Source organism: Culex quinquefasciatus, chromosome 1 (genome assembly GCF_015732765.1).
Source record: "Culex quinquefasciatus strain JHB chromosome 1, VPISU_Cqui_1.0_pri_paternal, whole genome shotgun sequence".
Taxonomy (NCBI): domain Eukaryota; kingdom Metazoa; phylum Arthropoda; class Insecta; order Diptera; family Culicidae; genus Culex; species Culex quinquefasciatus.
The window spans coordinates 87,752,918-87,767,375 of record NC_051861.1 but is presented as its reverse complement, the minus strand read 5'-3'; the positions used below and the strand labels follow the sequence as shown (position 1 = coordinate 87,767,375).

At 37.3% G+C, this 14,458-nt stretch overlaps 1 long non-coding RNA gene across 1 annotated transcript; it reads right to left on the bottom strand.

The window, feature by feature from the left end:
- On the bottom strand, positions 1 to 482 carry LOC119765568. The gene is made up of 3 exons (XR_005276822.1): positions 405 to 482; positions 278 to 342; positions 1 to 202 (listed from the first exon to the last, which is right to left on the bottom strand). It is a non-coding gene; the product is annotated as an uncharacterized LOC119765568 (long non-coding RNA).
- Positions 483 to 14,458: the final 13,976 nt, after the last annotated feature.

Below are 14,458 nucleotides of genomic sequence, written 5' to 3'. Positions count from 1 at the left end.
GAATCTGGACCAGCGGCTGGACAGGAACGGCTGGCGCGATGGATGGCTCTCCCTGGAGCCACGTGTAGCGTGTGGTCTCCCTTCCGGATCCCAGTGGGACTTCCGGGGCTCGATCGCTGAGACCGCGGGGTCAGCAGGGCGGCTAAGGCTTTTGGTGGCGGTGTGGCGAGCACGAGCTGGTAGGAGGCGGTTGGTTCCGACTCTAGAAACGCCGTAGTCGGCTGTTTGGCGACGATTAACACACATCACACATCAACACACACACTAGGTACTTTACCTTTTAATTCCTCTTCGCACACAGAATCGGACCGCACAAACTACTAGCTAAGCTAAGGTTGGACACTACAGGAAAGAACAAAGATTAACTACACAAATCTACAGATCACTCGTTTCACTCGAGTTACCGTCACTAAACACACCGGGGGGCTAGACTACTGGATCGGCGCTGCTGCCTCTTCCGCGACTCAGGACCAAGTGGACGAGTAGAAATTGTAACTTTTTTTTCATAAAATTATTTTTATTAGGTCCTTTTCGGTACTGGGACCTGGTTAGGACCGAGTCGGCTTTTGTAATTACATTTGACTTAATAATTACAGAGGATCTTGTGTGTAAATGTTAGTGGGAGGGGAGCCGATAAATTGTAACTTTCCTCAGAAAGCGTCATTAGGGGAAAGGTTGAACGGAAGTACGTAATTTCGTGAGAAATTTTGTAGTTTCGATTTACGAATTTACCCGAACAGATTTTGAGAATATTACTGAAGGCATCTCGTTCCCTCTTACATATTTGTCATTTGGCTTTCCTGTTCTAAGTCATTCCAGGCTTTCCGAGAGGGCTTGATCGTGCAAGTTCCTCTCAGCAGGTTTAACCCAGCAAGTCTTCCCATACGTGGTGGTGTAAGTTGTGCTTTCTCCAGGACTGTTTGGCTTATCGGACGGATTGGCGGGGGTGTGAGGAAGTGAGGTGTAACACTGTTCTACTAAAGCTTGCCATGTGCTAGCTTCGACACAAACCCTAGATTCAGTTGGACTTGTTTATATTAAATTATTATAGCTAAATGAAAAACAACTAAACGAATAGAGTGACCATGTTACAAGTATTCAATCTTTGTGTTGTTCAGGAAATCCCGAACGTAGTTGTAATCATTTGTGATAGGTAGCAGAATTTTCAGTTCATCAGCACACAAGCGAATAGAAACCCGTAAAGCACCAGATTTGACAAACAAACTTTCACAAAACGAACTGATTTCCAGACGAATTTTGAGCGTCCATGCTCAAACTGCCTGGCTTTGCAGGTAGCACATCGGCATTGTTTTACTTCTTCAAATCGACCGATCCTGCTGCACGGTTCTCAAAATACCGTTATTATGAAAAAAATATGCAATCCGAGATATTGGTGTATATCGATTCCTTACACCATAACGCATGAAATAATCGGAAATAGCATCTTAAACCTCAAAACCTACATCAGCAAACCTTCTGATACTTGGCCCAGCGATTCTTGATAGTCATATGAAGCAAATATTCCTTGAAATGCTGAAATTGCTTAGATTGTTATGGCATTCTTTAAGAAAATCGATTGTATCATCTTAAAAGCTCTATTTCTCGAAAACTACACCAGAGCAATTCCATGTCAAATAGGGAATCGCTTGTACCGGACCCTCTCTGATTTCAATGAAACTTTGTAGACATATTATCCTACGCTTAGGTAACCCGATCAGACGGTAATAACTAAATTCATGCCATTTCAATAACAAATAATGTTAAAATAACAGAAAATGTTATGGATTCTTCTTGAAAAATCATTTTTTGCATAAGAGTTTAATAACAGTTAATGTTATCATAACAAAATTTGTTATTGGTCTGATATTAATTGAAAGCCAAAACAACTTGGGAATAACATTTTTTGTTATGGAAGAATAACTCCAAATGTTATTGGGATGATCGGATTAGTTGTTAAAATAACAAAAAATAATAACAAAGATCTGTTCGAAGAATAACTAAAAGTGTTATTAGTCTGTTATAACAATAACAACCCAATAACAAAAAAATCATAACGACGAATAACAAATCTTGTTATAAATAACATAAATTGTTATTGGCCTAGTATTTTTAAATATGAAAAAATGTTATTCCAAAGTTATTGTCGTCTGCTCGGGAAGCCATTTTTGTGTAAATGGAGTTTTACTCGATAATGACAATTGAGGAGGGCGCGAGTGTTTTAAATATTTTTGCATTTCGTAATTTAACTATCGCTCTATATTGCAGCCGTTGCATCGTATCAAAAAGTGGTCAGAGACAAAAGTGTAGAAAATATACACTGAAAGAAAAAAAAACACGCCACTTTTATGAGATTTTTTTATTTTTAACTTTGAAAGTGTAATTTGAAGGTGAGCAACGATTTTTTTCAGTTCAACATTTTTGTGAAAATGTTACAAAAAAGCTCAAGAAAAATGTAGGATGGAGCAACTCTCCTAAAAAAAAACAAAAATCATTTACTGAAAATGTTTTTTTTTTTTTTTTGAAAAGTGGTATAAACGTTAAAATTCTCAAAAACCGAACACGGGAATCGATTCTCCAGACAATTTTGCATAAATGCCTTCATATTGACCACTGTCTTAAGTCCAATCATTGTGAAGTTACAGCGGTTTTGCCTTCCTCACTGAGGTAAGGCTATAATCCTGCTCTAAAAATGAACTTTTTGTTAAAAGCTCGAAGACCCACCTTCATACATAGATATCGACTCAGAATCGAAAACTGAACAAATGTCTGTGTGTGTGTATGTGTGTGTGTATGTGTGTGTGTATGTGTGTGTGTATGTATGTATGTGACCAAAATTCTCACTGAGTTTTCTCAGCACTGGCTGAACCGATTTTGATCGAACCAGTTGCATTCGACTTGGTTTAGGGTCCCATACATCGCTATTGAATTGTTTGAAGTTTCGATAAGTAGTTCAAAAGTTATGTATAAAAATGTGTTTTCACATATATCCGGATCTCAATTATATGCATGTAAACGATGTCCGGAACCATCATCCGACCCATCGTTGGTTAGGTAATCAAGATACCTTTCCAACGAGTCCACAACATCGAAGATCTGGCAACCCTGTCTCGAGTTATGACCACTTAAGTGATATTTATGTACTTTTTTGAAGCCGGATCTCACTTAAATGTATGTAAACGATGTCCGGATCCATCATCCGACCCATCGTTGGTTAGATAATCAAGAGACTTTTCCAACGAGTCCACAATATTGAAGATCTGGCAACCCTGTCTCGAGTTATGACCACTTAAGTGATATTTATGTACTTTTTTGAAGCCGGATCTCACTTAAATGCATGTAAACGATGTCCGGATCCATCATCCGACCCATCGTTGGTTAGGATATCAAGAGACCTTTCCAACGAGTCCACAATATTGAAGATCTGGCAACCCTGTCTCGAGTTATGACCACTTAAGTGTTATTTATGTACTTTTTTGAAGCCGGATCTCACTTAAATGCATGTAAACGATGTCCGGAACCATCATCAGACCCATCGTTGGTTAGGTAATCAAGATACCTTTCCAACGAGTCCACAACATCGAAGATCTGGCAACCCTGTCTCGAGTTATGACCACTTAAGTGATATTTATGTACTTTTTTGAAGCCGGATCTCACTTAAATGTATGTAAACGATGTCCGGAACCATCATCAGACCCATCGTTGGTTAGGTAATCAAGATACCTTTCCAACGAGTCCACAACATCGAAGATCTGGCAACCCTGTCTCGAGTTATGACCACTTAAGTGATATTTATGTACTTTTTTGAAGCCGGATCTCACTTAAATGTATGTAAACGATGTCCGGAACCATCATCCGACCCATCGTTGGTTAGGTAATCAAGATACCTTTCCAACGAGTCCACAACATCGAAGATCTGGCAACCCTGTCTCGAGTTATGACCACTTAAGTGATATTTATGTACTTTTTTGAAGCCGGATCTCACTTAAATGTATGTAAACGATGTCCGGAACCATCATCAGACCCATCGTTGGTTAGGTAATCAAGAGACCTTTCCAACGAGTCCACAACATCGAAGATCTGGCAACCCTGTCTCGAGTTATGACCACTTAAGTGATATTTATGTACTTTTTTGAAGCCGGATCTCACTTAAATGCATGTAAACGATGCCCGAATCCATCATCCGACCCATCGTTGGTTAGGTAATCAAGATAACTTTCCAACGAGTCCACAACATCGAAGATCTGGCAACCCTGTCTCGAGTTATGACCACTTAAGTGATATTTATGTACTTTTTTGAAGCCGGATCTCACTTAAATGCATGTAAACGATGTCCGGATCCATCATCCGACCCATCGTTGGTTAGATAATCAAGAGACTTTTCCAACGAGTTCACAATATTGAAGATCTGGCAACCCTGTCTCGAGTTATGACCACTTAAGAGATATTTATGTACTTTTTTGAAGCCGGATCTCACTTAAATGCATGTAAACGATGTCCGGATCCATCATCCGACCCATCGTTGGTTAGGATATCAAGAGACCTTTCCAACGAGTCCACAATATTGAAGATCTGGCAACCCTGTCTCGAGTTATGACCACTTAAGTGATATTTATGTACTTTTTTGAAGCCGGATCTCACTTAAATGTATGTAAACGATGTCCGGAACCATCATCAGACCCATCGTTGGTTAGGTAATCAAGATACCTTTCCAACGAGTCCACAACATCGAAGATCTGGCAACCCTGTCTCGAGTTATGACCACTTAAGTGATATTTATGTACTTTTTTGAAGCCGGATCTCACTTAAATGTATGTAAACGATGTCCGGAACCATCATCAGATCCATCGTTGGTTAGGTAATCAAGATACCTTTCCAACGAGTCCACAACATCGAAGATCTGGCAACCCTATCTCGAGTTATGACCACTTAAGTGATATTTATGTACTTTTTTGAAGCCGGGTCTCACTTAAATGCATGTAAACGATGTCCGGATCCATCATCCGACCCATCGTTGATTAGATAATCAAGAGACCTTTCCAACGAGTCCACAACATTGAAGATCTGGCAACCCTGTCTCGAGTTATGACCACTTAAGTGATATTTATGTACTTTTTTGAAGCCGGATCTCACTTAAATGTATGTAAACGATGTCCGGAACCATCATCAGACCCATCGTTGGTTAGGTAATCAAGATACCTTTCCAACGAGTCCACAACATCGAAGATCTGGCAACCCTGTCTCGAGTTATGACCACTTAAGTGATATTTATGTACTTTTTTGAAGCCGGATCTCACTTAAATGCATGTAAACGATGTCCGGATCCATCATCCGACCCATCGTTGATTAGATAATCAAGAGACCTTTCCAACGAGTCCACAACATTGAAGATCTGGCAACCCTGTCTCGAGTTATGACCACTTAAGTGATATTTATGTACTTTTTTGAAGCCGGATCTCACTTAAATGTATGTAAACGATGTCCGGAACCATCATCAGACCCATCGTTGGTTAGGTAATCAAGATACCTTTCCAACGAGTCCACAACATCGAAGATCTGTCAACCCTGTCTCGAGTTATGACCACTTAAGTGATATTTATGTACTTTTTTGAAGCCGGATCTCACTTAAATGCATGTAAACGATGCCCGAATCCATCATCCGACCCATCGTTGGTTAGGTAATCAAGATAACTTTCCAACGAGTCCACAACATCGAAGATCTGGCAACCCTGTCTCGAGTTATGACCACTTAAGTGATATTTATGTACTTTTTTGAAGCCGGATCTCACTTAAATGCATGTAAACGATGTCCGGATCCACCATCCGACCCATCGTTGGTTAGGATATCAAGAGACCTTTCCAACGAGTCCACAACATTGAAGATCTGGCAACCCTGTCTCGAGTTATGACCACTTAAGTGATATTTATGTACTTTTTTGAAGCCGGATCTCACTTAAATGTATGTAAACGATGACCGGAACCATCATCAGACCCATCGTTGGTTAGGTAATCAAGAAACCTTTCCAACGAGTCCACAACATCGAAGATCTGGCAACCCTATCTCGAGTTATGACCACTTAAGTGATATTTATGTACTTTTTTGAAGCCGGATCTCACTTAAATGCATGTAAACGATGCCCGAATCCATCATCTGACCCATCGTTGGTTAGGTAATCAAGATACCTTTCCAACGAGTCCACAACATCGAAGATCTGGCAACCCTGTCTCGAGTTATGACCACTTAGGTGTTATTTATGTACTTTTTTGAAGCCGGATCTCACTTAAATGTATGTAAACGATGTCCGGAACCATCATCAGACACATCGTTGGTTAGATAATCAAGAGACCTTTCCAACGAGTCCACATAATTGAAAATCTGGCAACCCTGTCTCGATGACAACTTAAGTTATATCTGTGTACTTATTTTTCTGGACCTAAAAACATAGCTGAAATATGTGTCCAAACCAATATTACCCATTGTTGGTATAAAGTGAGGAAGGCATCAACCACATAGGTGGATTAGGTTAGTTTTTAAAATAAAAATGCTAAAATAATTGTTTTTTACGGTTTTTGGCAATTTCTATATGACAGACTTGATGTCCAGCCTCGAAAATATTTTTACCGGAATGCTCGTCCAATTTCCCATAAGGCGTCATCCATAAAGTATGTCACACTCTAGGGGGGGAGGGGAGGTCTGAGAAAGTGTGACATTGCGTGTTATAAGTAAAGGGAAAGCGTGACAAAGAGGGGGAGGGGGGGTAAATTTTGGCTGATTTTAGCGTGACGTACTTTATGGATGAAGCCTAAGTCTTTGAACACTTTTCAAAATAACTCATTTTTTCTGATGATATAAGCTAATTCACTATCCAAGTTACTACCATCCACTGAACAGCCGTTCTACGCATAATTGTCCCATGTTCAAAAAAGTACAACTGAGAAAAAAGCGATTGAAATTTTTCGACCGTTTTTTTTTTGTTTCTACGCATAATTGTCCCGTGGGTTCCTATTAGCTCTATAAGTCCCTTATCATCCCAGTTAGCAGTATCACTCTTATTAGTAATCCTCTTAATAAACAACAGGTGAATAAGACACAATCCTTCGTAAAACTAATGATTTCGCGAAAGAAAATACTTGGTGGGACAATTATGCGTAGAAGTTCAACGATGGGACAAACAGACTTGGTGTTGTTTTTGAAGAGTTTCCAAACAAAATACTAGATTTTATGGATTTTTCTTAAAGTATACATCCAACTAAACTTAAAAATGTCAAAAAGTCAGAATCGACCAAAAATGACATGGGACAATTACGCGTAGAACGGCAGAACTACAGTAAAAAAAATCTGTTTTCAGGTACGATCAATGTGATTAAGCTTATATCTGAAAGCCCATACTTCCAATTGAAATGTGGTTATTACAGATTTTTTTTCATCATTTCGAAAATTATTCAGGTGTATAATTTTTTCTATGTAATGTTGCCCGCTGAATCAGAATCTGCCTCAGAATTGAGAAAAAAGTGTTAAACCCCTGGTGGAAAACCTCGCTTCATGCTAAAGTTGATATTTTATATAGAAAAAATGCCACGCCTTGGAGAGGTGTGGAGCAGCTCCATTTTATTAAAAAAATAGTTGAAATTGAATCATTTGATGAAAACTGTACTGTTTTTTATCAATAGTTTATGTATAACAATGAAAAGATGTTTTTTTAACACGACTCGTACTCGATTACCCAAAATCCTCGCTACTATTTCACTTCAGATAATCGAATCAGGAACTTTTCGTTTTGATTTTAAAGCAAATCGATAATCGAGTAGGACTGTATTTAACTTAGTGCTTTCAATTTTTAAGATCAAATTTTCAAATTTTTGTCTTCATCACCCTGTATGGAGACATAAACTTGAAATAAAATTGATCAGCCTAAGTACAAACCATCAAAAGCTGTTTATTTCCTCCAATTTCCAAATGTAATTAAAAATTAATCACCGAAACCGTACTCACAGAATCCTCCAACATAATAATGTAATCACAAAAAAAACCCAAAAACAAATCGGTAACAAATCGGATTATCTTCTTGTTGGCATGTTTTCAACTTCTCTTCGGAATTCCCCACCACCCCTATCAGTCACTCTGAATTTCCCAATTCTCCAGCAAGCTTCCTCAAAAGTTCAAAAGCTGCAACACAAGAATCGAATCAAAACAGCAGCCGGTCGCATCTATCCTTCTACGAAAAAGTGATCATCTAGGAAAAGGGAGAAATCCCTTCTCGATTCCTAATCAATCATTTGAGAAATGTACGAAAATCTGACACAAACTTTATCGCTCAAAGCCACAAAAACGACGAGGCTTCCTATCAATCACTTCCCCTTCGATTGGGTTGAAGTCGTAAAAGTTAGGCCACAATAATAAAATTGTCCAGGTGATTTTCCGAGTTCAGTCCAGGTTTGGTCCGGTGGTGGGCTGGTCACCATTCGTTTTGATGATACTGATAAAAAAGCACAAACTAAAATCAAACCAGCTTCAGCAGAGCTTTTGTCAATGTTTTGCGGAGAAGTAACGAATAAATAATAGAAGAATAAAATAAAATGGGGCCAGCATATCGTTTCGACTTGTTTTGGCCAAGGTGATGCAGACTTTGATAGGGCATCGTGAAGGTTTCTTGTAAATATAGCATAGGATGCCACCAGGATGGACCCAGAAACAAAGTATATACGTTTATTTTTAACTTTCAGAGTATTTAACGACGAACGGGCTTACCACGAACCATGCCAGCTAAAATGTACCTAAATGTCACGAATTTTAGAACGATAAGAACGCTAAACCGTTGTAAACGTCACTTTTTGTGTGTAATATCGTGTATACCAGAAGAAGAAAAAAGCCACAGAACGAAAATTAAACTGTAAAAATGAAAGCAGCAGAAATAAAAGGGAAATATCAAAACTTATGTGTAGTTAATCTGATGATGAAAAATTTATAGATATATGACCGTTCAAATGCTAAAACATAAAACTTTTAAAAATTAAAAAAATGTAGAATTGGTAGTTAATTGTCGGAAAATAAAAAAAAAATATTTTGAAACAGTTTGAAAACAAAAACGCAGTTTTATTCCTATTGATGACACATCCGAAAAGTCTGAAAAAGTTGCTAATACTGAACAAAAATAAGGAAACTGACCTATTTCGCAAACGAGCCGTTTTCATCGAAATCAGCTGATTTAAGAAGATTTGATTTGTTGTATCTCGGACCAAAATCAATCCCAGACGGACTCGGTAGCATTTTTCGAGACGAGATTTGCCTAATCACGCCTTCTATCGGACGGGGAAGTAAAACGTCGGTCCATTTGCGTAAAAGAGGTTTTGGGTGACTCGTCACACTTAACCATCGGATGCCTGGAAATGAGCAGAAACTTGGTAAAGGTGAAAAAAAAATCAAAGGAGGCTCACCACCAAGTGTGTGGAGCAGCTGTTCTTTTTTCCAGGGGGGCGACATCTATATCTCACTACAGGCAGCTCACCCGCAGCCAACTCAAGCTGTCAACTTCGGCACCAGAACAAAAGGGGACTGTTAATTACGGCGCCAGCACAAAAGAACAGCTGTTCGTTACGGAACCAAAACCAAGCTACTGCGCACTGTAAAAATAAGTACAAAACTGCAAGCAAAAAATGAAAATAAAGTAATTATTTTTTATGTAAAATTTTACCCCAATGTACGTTTGAAAGTTAGTTTCTGATTTGAGGTGATTTTTTATCAATTTATTTGCAAAATAAACTTCTAAAGTTGGGATATTAAGCACACATTGGGCCGATGTCCTCATTTAAAGTTGTATTTTTATCACATGAAACGTTTGACTTAACTACTGTGTAATTTGATTTTTACTACAGTAACTCTTATAACAAATATTGAATTATTATTAAAATAATATTTTTGTTTTCACTGTGCACAGTTTGCGCGCGTTATCAATCTCAATCACCCAAGATGACGGCCTTTAGAATCCCCCGGTTGTTTCTCAGCCTTGACGTCGATAAAGCAGTTTATTTTTGTTCAAGCTTTCGGTAATGCATTAAATCTACAGATTGTCATAAAAACAGAATGGCCAATGTCTGACAGATCCAAACGCGCTGGACACCAACCGCCTTTACGCCCAGCAAATCTGGCAGTGTTGCAAGCGCAAAACATACGTTGCCGTTGACGATTTATTTTGCATCGACCAATCTGTTTCCGTTGACAATCTTGCATTAAATCGGCATCACTGTGCGCTTTAATGTTTTGAAACATTTTCTGCTGGTTTTAAATACCAATATAATGCTGATTTAACTCCGCTATTTAGTGCCTGGCGGTTACTTGGATAAATTGGATTGCTATACTCAAGCAGGGTTTCCAGGTTGCCAGATAAATCTGGGAAACTAATGACAGTTGGATCATAGAATAATAATTAATTAATTAATTAATTTATTAATTAGTCTATGGTTGGATAACGAATCTGAACGACTACCATCTGATTTAGGCGGACCAACATTTATTAAAGCGATTTTTCATTTGATACACTTTATTAAAAGACAAAATTACGTTGTTACATTTATTTTTTAAAGTTTATTTTACCGTTTCAAAATATTTAAAATAAAATTGAAGATTGCAATGAAAATACAAGTGCATTGAACCTAATCAGGCTTTGTAGGTTCAATGAAAAAAAAAATAAAAATAAAATAACCGAAAACTGACGAACTTATCGTCACAGTGTCCTGATGCAAACAATGATCGAGCTAGAGCTGTCACAGCCCTGTGTAATATGTTGGCTGACATCATGGTATGTAGATTAGTAAGGTAAGGCGGACTTTTAAATGGAGATTTTCAGAAAAGTGAAAAGTTTACAATTTTCCGGTCAAATTTCACCGGTTATTTTTTCTGTAGGGTTGATAAGCATGCCAAACTGAATCTAAATTCGCGTTTAAAACAAAAGCATTAAAAATAAATATATTCATCTAAATGCACTCTTCGGCTAAATTTGGCATGCTTAACAACCCTACAGAAAAAAATCCGGTGAAATTTGCCCGGAAAATGGATAAACTTTCACTTTTTTAAAAATCTCCAAATAAAATGCACGTTTCTTGCTAACTATTTTGAAAGCTAGAAAAACTTGCCTCACATTATCTAATATACATACCTTAGGCTGACATATCGAGCAGTCGGTAAAAAAAACTTTTGCTAGAAAGGAATAGCAAATCTGAGGCAAACAAACCCCCAACTGCCATGTAAACATACTTTGAATGTGTTCCTAAGTTTCTGACATGAATGCCTTATACAACTTTTTTTATAAACCTAAAACAATTAAATGAACAACACGATATTTTTTAGTTTCTATTCCGCTAGTAAAAATTTTATTAAAAATGTTTTTTTTACCTCCGCTTCAAAATCGGACCGAAAAATTCTAGGGGCAAAAATAATATTTTTTTTTTTTTTTCAAATAACTTGCGAGCAATTCCATCTCAAATCAGAAATTTTTCTGGTACTTTTGTACCCGACCCTCTCCGATTTTAATGAAACTTTGTAGACATGTTATCCTAGGCCAATATAAGCCATTTTTGTGTATATGGAGCCAATTGTACTCGAAAATTTAAATATTTTTGTATTTCGTAATTTAAAAATTACTGTAACTCAAAGCCGTTGCATCTTATCAAAAAGTGGTCAAGAACAAACTTGTAGGAAATTCGACGGGCTTTCTGAAAAAAAAATACCCTGAAAGAAAAATACACGCCACTTCTATGGGATTTTTTTTAATTTTTATGTTTAAAAGTTAAATTTTAAGGTGAAGTCACGATTTTTTCGTTCAAAATTTTTGAGAAAATATCCTTAAAGGTTACAAAAAGACTCAAGAAAAATGCAGGATGGTATGCCTCTCCTAAAAAAATAAAAAAATCATTTACTAAAACTGTTTTTTTGGAAAGTGGTCTAAACGTCAAAAGCCGATAGTGGGAATCGATTTTCCAGACAATTTTACATAAAAGTCTCAATATTGACCATTGTCCTAAGTCCAATCCTTGCGAAGTTACAGCGGATTTAAAAATAAAAATGTTGAAAAAAACAGTTTTTTTTGTGGTTTTTGTCATTTTCTATATGACAGATTGATTTTTCAGTCTCGAAAATATTTTTACCGGAAAGCTCCCACAATTGGCTTTTGAAAATTTTGACGTTTAGACCACTTTTCAAAAAAAACAGTTTTAGCAAATGATATTTGTATTTTTTTAGGAGAGACATACCATCCTGCATTTTTCGTAAGTTTTTTTGTAACCTTTTAAAAATTTTGAACGAAAAAAAATCGTGACTTCACCTTAAAATTTAACTTTAAACATAAAAATTTAAAAAATCCCATAGAAGTGTCATGTATTTTTCTTTCAGTGTATTTTTTTCAGAAAGCCCGTCCAATTTCCTACAATTTGTCTTTGGCCACTATTTGGTATGATGCAACGGCTTCGAGATACAGTCATTTTTAAATTAAAGAATACTAAAATACGCCCTTCTCATAAGTCATTTTCTAGTACAATTGGCTCCATATACACAAAAATGGCTTATATAGGCCTAGGATAACATGTCTATAAAGTTTCATTAAAATTGGAGAGGGTCGGGTACAAATGTACCAGAAAAATTCCTGATCTGAGATGGAATTGCTCTTGCAAACTTTAATGGTTTAGTGGTTCAAACAATGATAAAAGAAAAGTATGTTAGCTAAACAATACCAATACTGTGCAATAACTATTACCAAATTAAATTTTCTACAGAAATGCAACAAAAAAAAACCGTAATCAATCCAAATCATTCCGCTTGACGATGATGGCTGAAGGCATCCACAAACCGCCGGTAACTCCCGGAAAGATTGCCCTCTTCACCCTCGAACCGCTGAAGCAAACGAAAATAGGCATGCCTCAAAATTGACCCTTTTCCCCTACGCAGCTGGACGATATTTGCTTCGCACGCGAAAAATCCGGACCGCTGGCCAAAATACAGCGCTTCCATAACTCTTGCCAACGGAAGCTGTGCCAATTTGGATATCAGCTCGTGCACGTGAATGGCTGAAATTTTGGAGTGATTTAAGATTTTAATGTTTTTATTGTTTGTTTTAAAATGATACATTGGTTAGGCGATTTGTTCAAAATTTCTACGATTTCCACAATAAGTTCAGACTTCTTCAACATTTTTGATGCAAAATGTTTCAAAAATTTCATGACTTGCTTAAATTAGGTTTGAGAATTTCGGAATGATACAAAACAACAACAATTTCATCAAAATGGTAATATTTATTTCGTTTCGGTTATGTAAGTTACTTCATAAACTACTGTTCGTTAAATTTATTGGTTTAAGTTTTATAAAAATAGATTTGCTTTGTTCTGTGTGTTACATCTACTGTACATTTTGGAATTACGCTGTATAGTAGTAATCTTACGCAACTAGTTCGTTCTACCTTATTGCTCCTCATATTTCCGATCGTGTGATTGTGTGAACTATCTTTACAAACCAAATTATGTGCAAATTCGGCCACAAAATAAATATTTATACAAGCCGGACCGTCGAGGGGTGCTTTTAAAACTTAAAAATAATTAAAATTTTCGGGGGAACCACACTAAAGTGGCTGTAAATTTTTACTACCCAACATAAACTGCAGAGTCCGGCTTGAAGGAAAATAAACGTGACCAAAGAAATTTCAAAACATCTACAGAATTGATTTGGATAAAACTTCCTTTCCTTCAAGCAGAGGCTCGCACTCAAAGTGTCAACATCCTTCACCTAAAGTGCAATCAACCGAAAGCTCAACCGAACTGGAGCGTGTGTGCCAAAGTGGTCAAGAAGGTAAACAAATAGCTCGATAGAGGGCCCAATCGAGGGTTCTTCCTGGCTTGCAGCACACGTGGTGCCGCGCAACCAAAATGCCAACCGATCCTATCAAAACAAACTCTCGGTCTCACTTTTGCTCGAGTTAATTGAGTTTGATTGGCCTTCGATGATGTTTTCTGATGGGGGGAAAGGAAGGACTCGCTTTTTTCTGATTGATTTTTAGGGTTGAAGTGGCAAACAGATAGCTTATTTCGATTTAGATACATTCTATACACGCTAAATTTGACAGTGTGACTTTTTTCAGTTAGTATTGCTCATATCACTTAGTTTCCTTTAATCCCGCTTTATTTCAGTATACTACTAGAGTTTGAGTGAGGTTACTAATAAACATTAGAGCTCTATTTAAGGCAACGATTATAGGTTGTGTGGTCGTCAACTGTTGAATGAAGTATTACACTACGGCAAACAAACAAAAAAACTCGCACTTTTTGACAGTTCGCCAGTTTGCCTGCTCTGTTTGTTGCCTGGATTTGTCTGTACTAACGACAGTCTGCATACATTTTGCCTTGTTTGGCAAACTGTCAAACACGAAAAAGTGCGAGTTTGTTTGTTTGTTTGCGGTAGTGTAATAGCTCCTTGAGTAGT